Genomic DNA, 20,101 nt, shown 5'->3' with positions numbered 1-20,101 from the left:
TTGGACTGCCAAGACACAGCTCCCCCTGCGAAAGTAAACAGCAATCCTGATGTAGATTTCCTACCATCAAGATCGCCTGCCATATCTGAATCAGTATAGCCTTCCAAGACTGGTTTAGCATCTCTAAAGCACAAACACATTTTTGCTGTACCCTTGAGGTACCTCAGAATCCACTTGACTGCTTCCCAATGCTCTTTTCCTGGATTGGAAAGGAATCTGCTTACAACTCCAACCGCATGAGCAATATCTGGTCGGGTGGACACCATTGCATACATCAAACTCCCTACAGCGGATGAGTAGGGAATCGCCTCCATCTCTTGTCTTTCCTTCGTAGAGGAGGGACAAGAATTCTTGCTCAGCTTGAAATGATTAGCCAGCGGAGTACTGACTGGCTTGGCATCTTTCATGTTGAACTTCTCAATTACTCGTTCAATGTACTTCTCCTGTGACAGCCACAACTTCTTGGCTTTCCTGTCACGCACAATATTCATGCCCAAAATTTGCTGTGCAGGGCCTAGGTCCTTCATGTCAAAGGACTGTAATAACTCCTTCTTCAGTGATCTGATTGTTGTGGCATCTTGTCCAACGATCAACATGTCATCAACATAGAGCAGAAGTATGATAAAGTTTCCACCGGGAAATGTCCTGACATAAACACACTGGTCTGCAACAGTTCTCTTGTACTCATGACCTACCATGAATGAGTCAAACTTCTTGTACCACTGTCTCGGCGCTTGTTTGAGGCCGTAGAGACTCTTCTTCAATCTGCAGACTAAGTTTTCTTTCCCTTTGACTTCAAAACCTTCTGGCTGCTCCATGTAAATTTCTTCCTTCAGATCACCATGGAGAAATGTTGTCTTCACATCCATTTGTTCAAGTTCCAAATTCAAACTAGCTGCTAGTCCCAAAACTACTCGAATGGATGTCATTTTCACAACTGGCGAGAAGATTTCATCAAAATCAATACCTTTCTTCTGCCCAAAACCTTTGACAACCAATCGAGCCTTATACTTGACTAGCTTTCCGCTGCCATCTTTCTTCAACTTGAACACCCATTTGTTCTGCAATGCTTTTCGACCCTGGGGAAGTTTCACCAAATCATAAGTCTGATTCTTCTGCAAGGATTGCATCTCTTCTTGCATAGATTGCTGCCAGCTACTCTTCTCCTTATGATTTTGAGCTTCTTGAAAACTTTCTGGCTCCCCCTCATCGGTAAGCAAAATATACTCAGAAGCAGGGTATTTGGTTGACGGCTTAAATTCTCTTGTTGATCTTCGTAACTGTGGACCAACAGTCTCTGGTAGAGGGGGTTGTGGCTCCCCCTGCTCAACACCCTCTGCTTCTGGATCTTCTTCTTCTAGAAATCCATCCTGCAACTCTACATTATTGACTGCATGCTGCGGTAACTCTTCTTCATCAGTGGCATGCTGTGATGGTGCAGGGTTTGGAATAATTTCTGAAACATCATCAACTTTGGGTTTGGCTGGTTGCCCAAAGTCTTCAAAGGTCTGGCCTTCTTGAAACACCACATCTCGGCTTCGAATGACCTTTTTGTGTTTCGGATCCCACAATCTGTATCCAAATTCTTCATCTCCATAGCCAATAAAGATGCATGGAGTGGCTTTGTCATCCAGCTTCTGTCTGTGCTCCTTGGATACATGTGCAAATGCTTTGCACCCAAACACTCTCAAGTGAGAGTAAAAGATCTCCCTTCCAGACCATACTTCTTCTGGAATCTGAAAATTCAGTGGAACTGATGGCGATCTGTTGATCAAATAGCAAGCAACACGAACAGCTTCTCCCCAAAATGGCTTTGGTAGCTTTGCCATTTTAAGCATACATCTGACATTCTCCACAATGGTTCGGTTCATTCTCTCGGCTATACCATTGTGTTGTGGGGTTCCAGGAACAGTCTTCTCATACCGGATGCCGTGAGTAGCACAGTAGGCTTTAAATTCCTTTGACGTGTACTCGCCTCCATTGTCTGTTCGGAGACATTTCAGCTTCTTTTCAGTCTCCCTTTCCACCATAGCATGGAATGTCTGAAAATGCTGGAACACCTCAGCTTTGGTCTTTAAGACATAAACCCATACCTTCCGTGATGCATCATCAATGAATGTCAGAAAGTATTTTCTACCACCCAAAGATTCCACTTCAATGGGACCGCAAACATCAGACTATACTCTGCTCAACAACTCTGATTGTCTTCTGGATGATGAATGGAAAGCTACTCTATGATGCTTCCCAAACAAGCAGTTGTCACAAGGATTTAATTTTGCATCTTTGGCAAAGGGAATAAGTGACTTCTTTGCCAAAATCTGTAACCCTTTCTCACTCATGTGACCCAGCCTTTTGTGCCACAAATTTGGTGACGTCTCATCTTCTGCTGCGTTGAGACTATTTGAATTCACCTCCACATGAGTCTTGTATAGTGTGCCAATTGCCTGTCCTTTGGCTACCACGAGAGATCCCTTTTTCAACTTCCATATGCCTTTGCCAAAGTAGTTCTCATAGCCTTGTCGATCTAAGGCTATCCCTAAAATAAGATTCAGGCGTAAATCGGGAACATGCCTGACATCTTTCAACACCATCGTGCACCCAACTTTGGTTTGGATATGAACATCACCAATTCCCACAATTTTTGAAAAACTGGAGTTACCCATTTTCACTGTACCAAAATCTCCAGCTTGGTACGTACTGAAGAACTCCTTCTGGGATGTAGCGTGGTAGGAAGCTGCTGTATCTACCACCCACTCGGTGTCGTTGTCTGACATATGGAGGCATTCTTCTTCTTCAACAGAGAATAATGCAATATCCTCTGAGACAGAAACTGCAGTGGTCCCATCTTCGGTCTTTGGCTGTCTATTGCCTTGTTGTTGTTCTCCCTTCAAGGCATAGCAATACTTCTTTATGTGACCCTCCTGGCCACAATGGTAACATTTGAACCTTGGCCGGCTCGTTCCTTCTTTGAATTTCCCTCTGTCTTGAGATCTTCCTCTGCTGCGTCCTCTACTTTTGCTTCTTCCCCTGCCCCTGCCTCTGCTTTTATTTTCTGTGACGAGGGCATGGGATTGATCTCCACCCATTTCTTTCTTTCTTGCCTCTTCACTAAATAAGGCATCTGTAACCATGCTCATGGTCAGTTTCCCTTCTGGGGCAGAGTTGCTGAGAGACACCACCAATGTCTCCCAACTGTCTGGCAAAGAACTGAGCAGCAATAGGGCCTGCATTTCATCATCTAACTCCATTTTGACAGTTGTTAGTTGGTTCACCAAATTTTGAAACTCACTGGTATGTTCAGCAACAGAGATACCGCCTTTCAACTTCAAATTCACAAGTCTCCTCATCAGGAGGGCTTTGTTCCGAGCAGTCTTCGACTGGTACATGCCTTCTAACTTTATCCAGAGAGCATAGGCATCAGTCTCCTGGGCGACATGGTGGAAGACACTGTGATCAATCCATTGTCTGATCTGGCCAATGGTCTTTCGGTTCTTCCGCTTCCAGTCTTCGTCTTTTTCCGTTGGTGGTTTAACTCCATTAAGCTCAATGGGGTCAAACAAATCTCGGCAATACAAGACATCTTCCATTCTAGGCTTCCAAATGGCATAATTGGAAGCATTTAACTTTATCATAGAACCTGAAGTCGACGTTGATTCCTCCATCATACAATAATGATCGTTGGCTGAAAAACAAGTTTTGCTGTGGAGTCCGGACTGGTCAAATTAGCCGGAAAAGCACTTCGGATTGCCAAAATAAAAACTTCAAATTTTTCAAAACTTATTTGCAAAATCTGACCGTACGGATGTGTCCGGAATACTCCAAATAGTTGGAAACCACTATTGGATCACCCAAATCGGATCTCAAATGGCTTAGATCAAGCCAAAACAGATTGAATGGTTCAGATCGGCAGAATCTGGTGCGCCTGCGAAGCACCAGATTATTCCTCCGGTTCTGCTGACGTCAGCGGCTCAGTCAGCGGCTTGGTCAGCGGCTTGGTCAACTCGGCTCCGGCTCGGCTTGGGGCGTGCGTACTGATGGCGCTTGTAAGGCACGCGCTGGTTCCTCAGTCGTCTTCCTCCTTGAACCGCGCGTGGAGCGCGTGTCTGAGAGTGGGATCACGCGCCGGGTGCCTGAACGGCGCGTGGGGGCGCGTGATGAGAGTGGGATTCACGCGCCAACTTCCAGGGGCGCGTGGGAGCGCGTGCGGCCTCCGTTTGGTGTCTGTTTTATATTTCTGGACTCCTCTCGTCGAGTCCTTGCTCCTGGTATGCTCAAAATCGGATTTCAAGCAATACGATTTCTGGGCAGTTTCGAAACAATACTCTGTTTTTCCGAAAAACGTACAACTTGGCTCTGATACCACTTTGTTAGGATCAAACACACACCCAGAAAAATATCACACACACACAGAGAACACAATATTTACGTGGTTCGGCCTAATGCCTACATCCACGGACAGAAATGAGAATTTTCACTAAAATGGAGCAAAATACAAAATACAGAGGAGGAGATGAAACTCACTCAACTCACAGCTCTTACTCTCCAATTTCTGATATCTCTCATCCTCTCCCTCCCGTCTCTATTTATACACAAAAGGAGTAGGTGGGAGAGCCTTCATTCTTGACTTGGGTAGCCTCCATTCTTGACCCTTGCTATGGTTGGTGGCTGCCAAGCTTGACTTGGTTAGTTGCATTCCCATGTTTTTCATGCATGTGGGTTGGAACAACAATGGGATGTTATGCAAATGAATGAGGATACACAAGATGTAAGTTATTGTTTGTTATAATTTATATGTATGTGATGCACCCGTATTCATTTTTTTTTTTTTTTCCAAGTAATTCAAGTTTGATTACATTTTAAAAATAATAATAAGATCCAAAATGACGCATGAAAATTTATATATATAGAAAGTGAAGTGATTTTACAAAATATTTAGATAATATTTAATAACAAATATATTTTGAAAACCTTATTCCTAGAATCCAAGAGACTTTATTACAATCCCCACATTAAATTTAAATTTATATCATCTACTGAGGTAATTTGGAATATGTGAGGTGCTGAAACTACTGAACAAGGCAATTGTTCTACTTTCAGGGGAAAGCAACTTCCTCATTGTTGTGAAAAGAAACCAGTAATTATTGACCTTTTGCCTGGAGCTTCTTACAATAAGCAAGTTGCTAATTGTTGCAAAGGAGGGGTATTATCGTCCATTAAACAAGGCCCGAACTTGTTTGGCACCGCTTTTTAGATGAATGTTGGTGCTTCCACTACCTCTACAAATATTTCAATGCTGGGAAATTTCACTCTGGAGCTTGTTGGTTATACTTGTGGAGATCCAGTTGAGGTTGCGCTGAGCAAGTTTATTGAGGATAATGGCCGGCGACAAATTCAAGCTCTTGGTAAGTCCACTAGCATTCACACTAAGTTGGTAATTTCTAATGCTATAAGAAAGGTCTAGTTGGGAAGAGCAAAAGCTGGGTTTACCAATTTTGCCCCTTCATTGACTAGAAGAAGTGAACATAATTTAGCTTCTATTTTACACACTCTTCTCTTTCGTTATCTTTCTTATGTTCTTCTATTGTTTCGGTTTGTTGTAGCCACATATAATGTGACTTGTTCATACTCTCAATTTTGCGCATCACCAACTCCAACTTGTTGTGTTTCTTTGTCTCAATTCTACAATGAAACCATCGTTTCATGCCCTCTCTGTAGTTGTCGCTGCCAAGGACAACCTGAAACAAAATGTGTAAGGTAAATCCCCTTATTCTTGTAAAGAACTTTCTGAGCTTTCTAAATCATGTTCCCATTTTATCTGGCCATTTTCCCATGAAAACAAATCAAGGAGAAAACACTTTCGAGATAGGAATCAGTATCTAACAAGTTTAATGGTTCTAGTATGAACAAAAGAAAAAAGGAACAACATCACAGTGAGATTCTAATCTAAAAACAATTGATTTCATACAGTTTTTGAAAATTGTCTTAATTTTCATTTCACTATTTTTACTGATAACCGCAGGCCCGGTAACTCGCCATCGGTGTTACAATTGCCTAATGAAGCTCCACAGCCAATAGTGCAGTGTACACAACACAAGTGCCAAATAAAAGTGCACTGGCATGTTAAAGTAAGTTACACGCAGTACTGGCGGGTCAAAATCACGGTGACAAACTTGAATTATGTAAAGAATTATAACTAATGGAACTTGGTGGTGTTACATCCCAACATGCGAAATGTGACAGAAGTTTTTAGCTTCAACTATAACGTAATGCCCCACATTTTTATTACTCGGATTCCATTACCAAACCATTATTATAGATTCAATTTCAGAGAAAACATACGGAAACTCTTTATATTTACAAGAACACATGAATAAATATTCTCTCATCGGAGTACAACATGAATGCAACAGGAGTTATAATTAAATAAATTACCCGTAAGCTTACATCTTTTAAATTAAGAGAAAGGGTTTAACCCTTTTACATCGATGTCATTCCGCTCACAAATAAAAAGCCCCTGTGGCCAACAAGTAAAGAAGATCCATGACCTTGAAACACTTCTCGACGTTCACCTGAAAAATGATTTGCAACATGGGATGAACATAAAATCCAGTAGGGATCTCAACATGATCCTAAACAATAACAACATACAGATAGCTATGATCATGAATGCTAGTCTCAAATTACATAAATAATGTGACGATTTATACAGAAATATACGTATATAAAAACTTTTCTGAAAATCATTCATTTCATTTAATAATGTAAGCAATTCATCTTTCTTTTTTCTTGTTACCTTTTTCCAAAATTCATATGACAATAACAAATTCTTGAAAACAATTTCATCAAGCCCATTATGTTTTCTCATACTTTCCAGACTTACACCTGATTTGCCTTTTCAAATCATGTTCACAAGCATCCGATGTCCTTCACATTATTCATAATCTCAATACAGTACTTACGTCCGTTTCCAACACATTTATATCTATACATGTATAGCTTTAGTACAAAAGGAGACAACAAACAACCAACAACTATCTACTCAACAAATGAGGCAACTCAGCCTTCTGGAACCAAAACCATCATAACCCATAATATACCCAGATACACTGAGACAATAGTGATAAATAAGTTTTGCTCTACCTACCTTAAGCACGGTAAACCAAGGATACACATTTCCATAACGAAATGCCAATTTACCAGACACCGGCTAAAAGGTAATGGTACCTCTACCAAGTTCTCCAGACGCTAGCTGGAAGGTACTGGTACCTCTCATTCTAAGCGGAGCCAATTCTCCAGGCGCTAGCTGGAAGGTAATGGTATCTCTCATTCTCAGCGCAGTATACATTACCAATCATCACAACATGACAAAGTACAACCAACAAGTGTAATGCCTACACATAAACTATTCAACACAACAATGTCATCCTTCACCAATGACCAAGGACAAAACCTCTAAATGTATGTATTCAACACACATATTATAATAATCCAACTCTCATGAGATTTTAAATCCAACAACAACAATAGTAAAATAAAATATTCATAATCAAACCTCAAGTTAATTTCTGAAATTCACATAGTGTTACCATTTCATTCTTCCATTTCAAAAATCAATTCTCTTATTTTCCAAGTTAACATACTCCACCCTTTATCCCAATCCATTCTTTTCATTTCACAAAATTAAATCCATGGATATCAAAGCCACAACCCAACTCAACTTAATATAATCGATCCAAAATAATTCCAATGCTATAGTTAATTCTCCCTTTTAGCTATTAACACATTTACACAAACCATAATGACAATTTAAAAACATTATTCAACTTTACCCCTTTTTAATTTACCAAGTCAAAACATTAAATTAGAGCTTTTTCTTCTTTCAACATAAACATGCTAGATTACTCCTCAATTAATCCAAACAACAATCAATTTAACAATCTCATTCCCAAATGACAAACCCTAGATCCCCTTTTCATGATTTTCAAAAAAATTCCATAATAGATATGATTTTTATGTAATAAAATTTACCACATATCTGTCTGTAGATAAGGTATTGAAAAGGAGCAAAGAAATTGTGACAACCAAAAAATCGCAAACTTCAGAGAATATATCATCAATTAAATACGGGGTTTATCTAAGGTTAGGAGTCTAGGAAATGGCACTAATGAGTCCTATGGCCAATAACCAAGTAAGATCCCAGATCGTCGGAGGAGTCAAGTTAGCCTCCCTTTTATGTCTAGCTTTCTTAGGTGGCGCACCACCCGTTTGACAGATCTTAAAAGGCATTGACGCAAGGTCTCATAAGTAACGTAGAGATAGGCATAGGATTACAAAGCAAATAATAATTACAGTGTCTCAAATTTTAAATTTACAAAACGAGTTCCATTACTATTACAATCCAAAAAGAATAAATAAAAACACAATTAGACTAATGAACGAAATGGTTCCAAACTTTCTCTAAGGAAAACTTAAGTCTTCAAATGTCCTTGACTCTTTGTTGGCTTTGTACGTTTCTTTGATACCTGGCATAAAACGCCGTGAGTTTTGAATGTCTAGTAAACGCACACAGACCCCATCCATTTTTTACAATCCAATGCACCATCACAATTATAACAAGCAAGTAATGAAGCATGATAATCATTCAATAATAAAGGATTACAAGGTTAGATGTTAGAAATCTAGAAATCCCCCAAAGAGACGTCATCCTCCCAACCACAAGAATCGGACGCGGATTATTCGGTATGCCCTTTCTTTTGCTGCTTTGTTGCAGAACTAACCTCGGATGCCTACCAACGGTTATATACTGCGTAGCGCCAACCGCAGGGCCTCAAAAGAGACGGTAATAATGGGCCTTGCCCAAATCCTTTCTTACACCAAATACCTAGGGTCCGAATATAACCGCTCCGTTCAAGGGTTCTGAAAACCACTTGCGCAAGATTTTAACTTCCAAATAGGGAATGTGTCCCTTCAACCAATCAATATCTTAGTAATCTTGTCCAAAAATTCGCAACCCATTACCACCCATTAAGTTTCCTGTTTCAGTTAGATAATTTAAGTCAGAGTTAGGACATGCTCTTGAAACAACATCTATTGCACAAGTTTGAACAACTAAATAGTACAAATAAAAGGAAATAAGGTTACAGCATATGAGATTCACATATGAAGATAGGCACAAGTAGCTCTAGGCATATTCAAGTAGTTAAGGAAATAAATTCGCACATGAATATAATTTCCAGATTTGCATAAGTGTGAGCACCATCGAAGGATTAAAATAAAATACATAAACCTATGACATGTAAAATATCATATCGAGACATGATCATAAATTAATAAGCATATTCATGAACACAAGAGTATAAAACACTAATGAAAACAGAATTTTTAGATTCGGTACTGCCTAAAGATTATATTCAAAAGGGCTATTTCAGATTTTTCCAGAGCCCGGCCTTTGTATGGTTCGTAGGGAATTTTATCTAGTTTTTAGAACATTTTTCAGAAATGAAATAGCTATTCCAGATTTGTAGTTATTTTAGAAATACTCCAGCTCTGTCCAGATTCATCGACCGTTACGAAAATCAGATTTTCTCACAAACCGCTCACTCGTTTTTAATGAAACCAATTTTCATTGAAAGATAACTCCTTAAGAAAGATTTTGACATAACATGGAGGCCCAGCATATTTTTATACATTTTTCTACAATTTTCGTAAGGTGGCTGTAAAACAGATTTTTCTGGCACAGTTCTTGAAAATAGAAAGTTGGTGAGAAAAGAGGTCAACTAGGGGAAATTTTCCACTTATCTTGTGATAAAAACATGCTAAATAATATGTATTAAACTCAAAAATTTAAGGTGAAGGTGTGCCTTTGAAAATTTTGAGAGATTGATAGGAAAAAATGTAGTCTTATACCGATTAAGAGAAATAGAAGAAGGGTAGAATCAAGGCCCAACTCCTTTCATTTTTAACACAAGAATACCATTATAACACATCTGAAAATACCATTTTAAACTTCTAATAACATGTATTTGAAAAAGGAAAATGGAAGAGAGAGTTGTGTTGTGGCTTACTTGAGGGTTGTTGGAATTGCTAGCAAACTTTTTCTTCCTCTCCTCTCTTCTACCAAGCTCACCCTCCAGCGTTTCTTCTCTCTCAGTTGAATATAGTGTGTATAACTGTTGTTCTTGTATGTAAAATGCTAGGGGAGGGGTTGTTTATATAATGAATTTGGTACAAAAGGTCTTAAATGCCCATTGGTTGGAATTTGATTGGATAGTTTGGATTTAGTTTGAATTCAATGGAATAGTGGAGGATTAAAGGTCTTAATTAGGTTCCTAAATATGATCTAGTTAGAGCTTTCCTCCTATTCAAACCAACCTAGTTGCTTATATACATGTATATAAAAGTTTGTACCAAGTCAATGATTTTTCTTCCTTAAATCATGGAAAATTGTCTTATAGTACATTCATTACACCTACAATGGTGATGGCTAGCCATGTGATGGTGAATTGATGGACTTGTTTTATATTTTTTTTTTGTGTACAATTGTTGAAATTTGTAAAATAAAATGTTTTTAAAAAAGATTTTAGGATACAAGTGTATATATAAATATATAATGATACTTGTTTGGGGTCAATTTGTGATTTAATAAAAATGTGAGGGCTTGGGCTCAATTAAAGTATCTATTTCAAATGTAGAGTTAATAAATTAGTGTTAGGAAAAATAATTCGGTTTGTATTATCTTGCTTTGAATTTAAAGGTAAATAACCGAACGAAAACTGTGAAAACCGAAAGTTCAGGTTTAGAGCGATTAATCTAAAATTTGAGAGTTAAATAATTAATATTAGAGTGTTAGAAATGATTTCTAAGCTTCTAGGGTTGATTAGGGTTTGTATGGGTTCGTCCGTGATGCGTTTTCGGTTCTAGGGTTTAATTTGCGAATAATCAACGAATTAAGGGCTTTATTATAATAACTCAAAATTTAGGGACCTAATAAGGTTTACAAAAGTTAGGGGTCTCACAGAAATCCCTACCTCAAGATTTGAAGCTAAAGATGAAGACCCAACTTGATGGCAAAACAATCGATAGAAGTCTTGATCTATGCTTGCTCTTCAACATTCTTGAAATATTTTGGGGTGAATCTTAGGTAAATAGAAGAGAAATCAAGAGTTTGGAAGGTTAGGGGTTCGGGTTTGGAGGATGGGAGGAGAAGAGAGAGAGAAAAATAGAGTTTTAGGGCCAAAAAATCACTTTATAATGTCTGTTAGCGACATGGTCGCTCGAGCAAAGGAAGCTTGGCACGAGCGTACAAAAGAAGCTCCCAGAATCTCTGAAAATCACGCAGTTCGCTCGAGCGAAGAAAAGCTTGCTCGAGCAAGCATGCTTCCAGCACAGAAACGCAAAATTCAAATAGGTATAACTCTCTTGTCTGGACTCCGTTTAGGGTCGGTCTTATGTCCAAATTGAAGCCCCAGAAGTAAGCTTTCCAATGGTTGTAGCCTCACATCAAGATTCAGAGTATGGAGAGAGAAATTGATGAAAGAGTAAAAACTACTCAATAACAATTATTCAAATTTGGAGTTTCTGATTCAATCTTACCCAACCACTATGGTAACACCTCAACTAAGTCTCAAATATCAACTAAGAAGGTTCTCAATCAAGGTAAACAAAGAGTCAAATATAGTTCCATTATAATAGGAAGCATAAAGTGCTACATATAAGGCACTCAATCAATATGGTGACCTAAGTAAATTGGTTGATATTTATCACATTTTTTGATAGTTTCACTTATTTTGATGATCATTCAAGTTCTACGGATGGTTATGAAATGCATCAAGATTAAAGATTATTTCCTTTATTTTGTAAGAATGTTTGCGTTTGGTGAGAAAGAATCTTACACGTTCCTCCACTTTCTAACCTCATTTCTTACATGTTCTTCCACTTTCTAACTTCATTTTTCTAGACGATACGGGGATGTTTTATGGAATTTGGTACTGCAATGACATGTTACTCCAATCAGGGTATGACAGAAACATACAAACGGAGATGGTACTATACAAAGACACAAGGATTTTCACTTTTAGGGAAGGATGGGCTTTTCCGAGAAAAATTTCCTTCAATGGTGATGACTGTGTCATGCCCTCTCCAGATGACTACCCAAGGCTCCCAAACAATGGCCACCTCAGTGCACCATTTACATTCAGCATAATTGTTTCCTCATTATTGTTAATTGTAGTATTGTTTTGAAAAATTAAAAAATATATATTTTGATTCTAGTTTTAAGTACACATTTTATTTTATTTTTTTAGCATTTTACTTGTAATGTTTTCTAAAGTTTTGAACTAGATTAGATTGTGTAGATAGATATTTGTCCAGAAAACCCCTAAACATTTCACTCCAAAACATAGTTCTTCAGGAACAGAATGATAATGAAAAATCAACCAAGAGACAGAACTAGAGAGATCTAAGGGAAACAAAAGGGGTTCAAAAGGACAGATTAATCCTATGAATCGGCATACAATGCATTTATCAATACCGACCTCCAAATGGTGAACAAGTTCCAAAATCAAGAAAGGGAAGAGAATTATCAACGTCCGACTTAGTAGTCAATTACCTTGTTTCGATGTTAAATTGTAAATAGAAGCCTTGTGCACTTAGTATGACAACATTTAATCATATTTCTTGAGGACATGTGCATAAATACCAAAATAACAAAATGATACAGTAAATGTTTTAAGTCTACCCACCATTTCTGAGCCAAAAGGGAAATAAAATAAATAAATAAAGGCTCATAACAAATAGAGCAAGCAACCTTGAAACTCAAGGCATCAATCATGACATGAATAAAACAGAATTCCTGAAGCATAGCTTTTTATTACACATTTTACAATAGTTAATAGTCATAATGCATTTAGAAGTACAGCCTCAACAATTTGTGCAGCATAACTAGATTCCAAGAAAAGTAAAAAATAAAAATTTATGAATTTTAATAGCTGGAACATACAGGGGGAGATGAACAATGATCAAGCTGTTTGAGTCACCACCTCCGGTGAGTAAACCTGCCAAAAACATAAGTTCTTGGCATGACTACCAGGTGCACATGCGTACTAAATTAAAAACCCAAAAACAAAAATTAAAAGCAAAAACATGAAAGGCAAGATGTCAAACAAGCAAAGCTTCAGCAAAGAGGGCAGGCACCATGAGTGGAAACTGCAAATATTTGTCAATGGCATGGAAACATCAGTTGAGGCAAAGTCACGGAACGACACAGCACAAACGGCTTGCTAGCTACGCCACGTGGTTCAAATGTTAAAGGGCCTGAAATAAGATCATGACCAGAACTAGCATCCTTGTGTTTCAAAGAAAGGTTTGCAAATTGGAAATCAAGGTCCCTATTTTTGGTGCGTCGATGGCTAGAAGATGGTTGCTGTTGTTACGGTGGCTGTTGTTGTTGCAGATACAGCGCTCGCAGCCTTCCAATCTCTCTCTCCAATACATCATGTTCCATTACACAAAGCCTAAATTGTCTTAGTTTCTCAATGAATATGTGGAAATGAATTCCCAGCTTGCCTGTATAGCACAACCTAATATCTCTTCTAAGGTTGTGTTTGGATTATGAATTTGGATAGAGATTTAGAAATGAAAAGGAAATATTAGCCTCTCATTCTTTCTTTGAATTCAAGTGTCATATATTATTGAAACACTAATTTAAAATTAATGCAGAACATGCAAGGGAAAGCCAATATATCCCAACAGGAAACTAATAATCTCTCCAAGCAAACAGGAAACTGTTCATCCAAAGCTAAGTAGCATAAACATCCTACAAAAGAACAGGGTCAATTTTGGACACCAAAATTCTTGGTAACTCCTCAAAATGTGTCCACCCTTGGGCAGTGTTAATATCATGGATTTGGAAAGGAAAATGTAAATGAAAATGTTAATGAAATATAAGCTAAATTTTTTCTTCATTTCTTAGTGGATGGGGAGAAAGGGACAAAAAATACACCCAGAGAAGTGTCCAGCCTTTTCTTCTCAATTTGAAAAGTTTTGCATCGTACATAGGGTGACCACCAGTCAAGTGTGCAACAGACACTAGTAATATATGTAGTAGTCTTATATTTACATTATGTTGTATCCTCTCCATATATTGTCCTTCTAAAGGATTCATTGTGCATTGTATTTGTGTTGAGAGTCCAATTGTGTCAATGTCTTGTGTGTAATTCTACACTACTAAGTTTTATAGTCTCAGTTTATTGCAAAGCAAATGATTTCCAGGCCGATGATAAGCATTTCTTGCAACAAACCAACCAATATATAAATGTATACAATACTTGACATATAAACTACTAAAATATAAACGATGGATGCGTGGGTCCCCCGATTGTGTGTCTGATATGGGCACGCCACCTTCCTAAAAATGAATGTGGTTCTTAGACTAAAATGAATTTGTGCCATAAAGTCATGGCTACTACACAATGCAAGAGCAAGAGATCAATAGTCTCCCTGCCCTTTTACATATGACACATCATGGTGGAAGCAAAAGGCAATTAGGCCTCATTTCCTAAATCATGCCATTGGTATTAAGCTGCTTGCGAGCCACAGACCATGCAAACACTTTAACTTTAAGAGGCATAATAGCCACAGACCAGATGAATGAACAGTCCACACTCAATTAATGGTTCTATAACTCAAGGAGACACCACTAAGTCCTCCACTAGACTCAATACGATCCAACTCATCAATCCTTCTTAAGATATAATTTTTGGAGTTCTTTTAACTTCCCAAAAACCTCCTTGCACTAAATATTAATTCTATCAAAAGTAACCAACAAAAGAAGGCTAATTACATACTGATCCAGATACAACTTTCTGTTCAACCAGCTCTTCGATGTGCCAACATGGTTACAAACAAGCGTAGCTACAATCACCCAAGCAAGAAGTTCAATAGAAAAGACTCCTTGATCCTGAACCTTTGGAAAAACGTTACTGCCCTTGGGCTGCAACAAGCCAAACAAGTGTACCAGACTTAGCAAGGACCTAAGAAGCAGGGATACTTCTAAAAATGTGGCATGTCCGTGTCGGACACCGACACGTGTCCGACACTCATCCAAAAATGTGTGTCATTTAAAAAAAAAAATTAGAGTTGGAAATTGTTCGAACACTTGGACACACGTGTCCATGCAACTAATTATAATTTGAATAAAATAACATAGAATACAATGATAAAAGAAAAATCATGTCAATTTATAGAAATTAGTGTTATATATATTCATATATATGACATATGATAAGCATATAAAATTATACATTTGGTGCATGTCCCCTCACATGTCGTGTTGTAATGACCCTCATGCTATCCTCACCATACTTATATACATTCATGAGATTCTGTCTTGTAAACTTGCATTTCGAGTCTTGTCCTTGCTCGTTTAAGTGTTACAACACGTTTTGAACCTTGCTTGGTGTGAGTTTAGCTGAGGTCGTCTTTAGTCTAGAACTTCCTTGGAACCACTTTGTTTAATCTCTAACTTCGCCTTGACATACAGGCCGAGATGTCATTATCTAGGCCGAGGTATTCATCACCAAGGCCGAGCTGTGAATTATCTGGGCCGAGATGTTACCTTTACACCCAAGTGATCCTATCTCGGAGTGGTATGACCTAGACCGAGGTGTGGCACATCTAGGCCAAGGTGTGGCACAGCTTAGTCAAGTGTTGTCCTTCCTAGCCGAGGTCATTGTTCTCTGCTTGCCGATGTCTTGTTCTTAGCCGAGATCATTACTCGCCAGAGTGCCCATGTCGTCTTGCTTGTTGAACACACTTTGTCATAGTTTTGTCTTGTCACTCAGCCACCTTTCTGTGTAGCACCAACCAGCCGCTGCCACGTGCCTCTGTAGAAGGTTAAGTCAGCCAGCAGACTTAGAAATGTATCATTTGCTATACATCTTTGTTGGTGAAGAGAGAGAAGCTCTAGAAGAAGTTTAGAGTGAGAGAGTGAGTTCAAGCTTGATTCCTAGAGATCAAACCATTAGATTCGCGTATTGAGGTTAGATTCTTGATCTACTCTTGTCATTCTTATTGATCATCTAGCTGCATTGCATGATCAAACCCGTTTTGCATGTCATGCATCGATTTAAAGTTGGTTTCGGAAAGAGAAAAATGGTGTCCATGTGTCCTTGAAAGAAAAGCCTTGTTTGATCTGAAACCTTGCATTAAGCTTCGTGTTTTTGTGTTTGTCCTCATTAGATCCTGGAATGTAGATACCCAGGTCCATGTTTTTGAACTCATAGCATGAAATCTCAGATTTTGTAATAGCAAATCACGATCTTTGCATTCATCTCCCTCATGTGCATATTCTTCATGTTCTTCAAGAAAGGAGAAACCTAGACTTTTCCGACTTCACTCCTTTGAATGTGACCATCGGGCCACACCTCGGCCAGAGGATGTAGAACCTCAGCCTAGACCTGGTAGTCGCTCAGCCTATTTTTCGAAATAAAGAATGGTGTTTGTCTTGATTTGACTTAGTCTCGGGGAATACCGAGATCATTTGCATGCATGTGTAACTTGCTTGAAAGTGCATCCAATAGACTTTGCCATGTGTTTGCAGGGTTTGGACTTGCCTCGACCCCAACGTTTGAAGAACTAAGTGAGTGGTATTTTTAATAAAGCTATGTTCTAATGCTTTGATAAAGTCTTGTTTTGCTTCGCTTTGGAAAGTATTTGTAAGCATGAATGGTTATTCCTAATTGGAAATATACATATATCTTGTTTTGATGACATCCTTGGAAAGTCCGTACGTGCTAAGGGACTATAAGCACTTGTAGCACAAAGTTTGAAAGTCCGTACGTGCTAAGGGACTATAAGCACTTGTAGCACAAAGTTTCAAAGTCTGTACGTGCTAAGGGACTATAAGCACTTGTAGCACAAAGTTTGAAAGTCCGTACGTGCTAAGGGACTATAAGCACTCGTAGCACAAAGTTTGCAAGTCCGTACGTGCTAGGGGACTCTAAGCATTAGTAGCACAAGTCCTTAGTGTCCGGGGACTATAATGCAACGACACCATTGAATTGAGATATCTCCCTTGTCTTGCCTTGTCTTGCCTTGCTTGCCACTGACGGATTATCGAGTGGGTTTTGTTTGCCGAGATGTCATCACTTGTATTATAATGATGTTAGTAAGCATCCTTTGAAACTTGACAGATTTGCTGATGGACTTGGTTCATTCTTTGACTTACACTAATTATGTTATGCATTGTTTAGCAAAGATCTTGAATACCAGTCATGCAAACCCCTTTATTTCTTATACCATTCACTGAGTATCCAAGCTCACCCTCTCTATATATATGTAGGTGATGAGCAGGAAGGCAGTGACGCCTAGGTGTGACTCGCAAGCTTGTTTTGGGTTTTGTTATGTCGGCTTAACTTGTATTCACGTCGGTAGTCTTGAAAATCATGCTTCTCGGCTTATAATGCTTGTTATGTACACATGTCGGCTGGAGAAGTCTTTTGATCAAGATGTAAAATGTATTTGTACTTTATTGTATTTTTGTATCCAAGTTGTAATATTATATAAAGTTGTATGCCATTCCATGTAACTTACGCACTGCTCTTATGGACCACCTTTATTTTAAGATTATTGCTTCCGCACTTGTGAGCCCCATATATATAATTATACTCTGTTGGTGTGTGAATTTAGAAAGATGGCCTTCGGTAATCTCAAATTACTGGCCATCACGGCACTAAACTACTAGGGGCGGTTTGGGGTCGTGATAGATTGGTATCAGAGAACGCGTTCCTTATAGTACGATATTCACACACTGTGAGTCCTAAAGAGCATAGGATGTCCCTTAGAAGGATGTTAGGATTGCATCATGTTGCTTGCTACTTGACAAGGTGTACATCATTTCGGCATAACCATTTGTTATTTGCATACATGGTTCTTGGTTCAGTTTGTTTTAAGGTTGTATTTTGCCTACTCATAGCATCATGAGGAGAGGTAGACCATCAGTTGGCCGAGATCAATCAGAGGATAGATTGGACAGCCTGGAAAGACTGGTTGAAGGTTTAACCCATGAATTGAGGCAGATGAGGCAACAGAATGCAAGCGCTATATCTACCCCGGCCGAACAGACGGATGGCCGACATGCAGCTCCACCTCTTCCAGTGCCCCAAGTGCCTCCACAGCCAGCCTTGTATGGGGAGGGGACGATGACTTTAATCAAAGAGTTCAGGAAGATGAACCCACCAAGATTCGCGGGGGGCATAGAACCGATGAAGGCCGAGGCGTCGGTTTTAGAAATGGAAAAGTTGTTCGAAATCTTTCCTACCACCGACCCTCAGAAGGTGACATTAGCAGCATTCACATTAGACGACGACACTCGAAGGTGGTGGATGATGATCCGGGAGGCTAATCCTGGTTTAACTTGGGCCAGATTTTTAGAACTGTTTTATAACAAGCATTTTCCGCTTAGCGTTCGAGATCGCAAGACCACAGAGTTCCAGACTTTGACACAAGGCAATAGAATAGTGGCAGAGTACGACCGTGCCTTCACCGAATTGGCGAGATATGCGCCTCATATGGTCAATGATGAGTATAGGAAAGCTAGGAAGTTTGAAAGTGGACTACGTGGACCAATTCAGGATCGGGTCAACATGCTCAACATGCCGACTTACGCCGAGGTGTTAGACAAGGCCATCTTGGTGGAAGCCAACTTAAACCGATATCAAAGTTCAGGAGAGAGCCAGAGGAAGAGACAGAACTATGAAGGTCGTCGGATGCCGTTTAATGCCAAGAAGAAAGCGAATGTGGGTGGTTCCAGCAACTCAGATCGGGATGGAAATACTAAGCCGACGTGTGCGAGTTGTGGGAAGCCGTATCTCGGGGTTTGTCGCTGGGCGACAGGAGCTTGCTTTGAATGTGGCGAGATGGGCCACCGCGTGAAGGACTGTCCAAAGGCAAGAGCTGGTGATGGTAAGAAAAATGGGAGCACCTCGGGCTCTGCACAAGGAAGCAACGTCGGAAGGACACAGATGAGACAGGGCAGAGTTTTTGCTCTAGTGCCAGGAGACACCCAGAATACTGAAACGGTAGTGTCAGGTACACTCTCAATTTGCTCTCAAGTTGCATATGTCTTGATTGATTCGGGCTCTACACATTCTTTTGTATCTGTTAAATTTGTCGAGAAGTTGAACAGACCGTTAAAACCCCTTGATTATGTACTATCTGTATCTACTCCATCTGGGGGAGCTATAATTATTGCATCCATATATAGGGCATGTGTTGTGGTGATTGAGGATGTAGGATTATTAGTTGATTTGATGCCATTAAGCATGACTCACTTCGATGTCATATTGGGGATGGATTGGTTAGTAGCGCATCATGCATCCATTAATTGTGTCACTAAGAGCGTTACGTTGAAGACCCCGAAGAGAGCCGAGGTCTTTTTCCAGGGTAAAGGAGTAGTACCCCCACCCTACTTGATCTCATCCATGAAAGCCTATAAGTTGATCCAAAAAGGGTGTCAGGGTTATTTGTGCAGTATACTAAGTGACTTGAATGGAGGTGTCGAGTTAGCCGACATACCAGTTGTTAAGGAATTTCCCGACGTCTTTCCAAATGAGCTGCCTGGCCACTTAGTCGATAGAGAAATAGAGTTTACCGTGAACCTCATGTCGGGAACGCAACCTATCTCCAAAACACCCTATAGGATGGCCCCTGCTGAACTTAGAGAACTGAAATTACAGTTACAAGAATTGTTGGATAAGGGATTCATTAGGCCGAGCACTTCACCGTGGAGAGCACCCGTTTTGTTTGTTAAGAAGAAGGATGGCACCCTTCGCCTTTGCATTGATTACAGAGAACTTAATAAGGTGACCATCAAGAACAAGTACCCATTGCCTAGGATTGACGACTTGCTTGATCAGTTACAAGGGGCACGAGTCTTCTCCAAGATTGACCTTAGGTCGGGCTACCACCAACTGAAGGTTAAAGCCGATGACATTGAGAAGACTGCTTTTCGGACAAGGTATGGCCACTACGAATTTTTGGTAATGCCTTTCAGAGTGACCAATGCTCCTGCAACGTTCATGGACTTGATGAACAGAGTTTTCAA

At 39.5% G+C, this 20,101-nt stretch overlaps 1 pseudogene; it reads left to right on the top strand.

Moving 5' to 3' along the window:
* The first annotated feature begins 4,034 nt into the window (after positions 1-4,034).
* Positions 4,035-12,240, top strand: LOC114284171 (COBRA-like protein 6; annotated as a pseudogene).
* Positions 12,241-20,101: the final 7,861 nt, after the last annotated feature.

The sequence above is a fragment of the Camellia sinensis genome, chromosome 12 (assembly GCF_055761805.1).
Source record: "Camellia sinensis isolate YWXY chromosome 12, ASM5576180v1, whole genome shotgun sequence".
Lineage (NCBI taxonomy): Eukaryota > Viridiplantae > Streptophyta > Magnoliopsida > Ericales > Theaceae > Camellia > Camellia sinensis.
The sequence above is the reverse complement of the archived record's forward strand: the minus strand, read 5'-3'. Positions and strand labels throughout refer to the sequence as shown.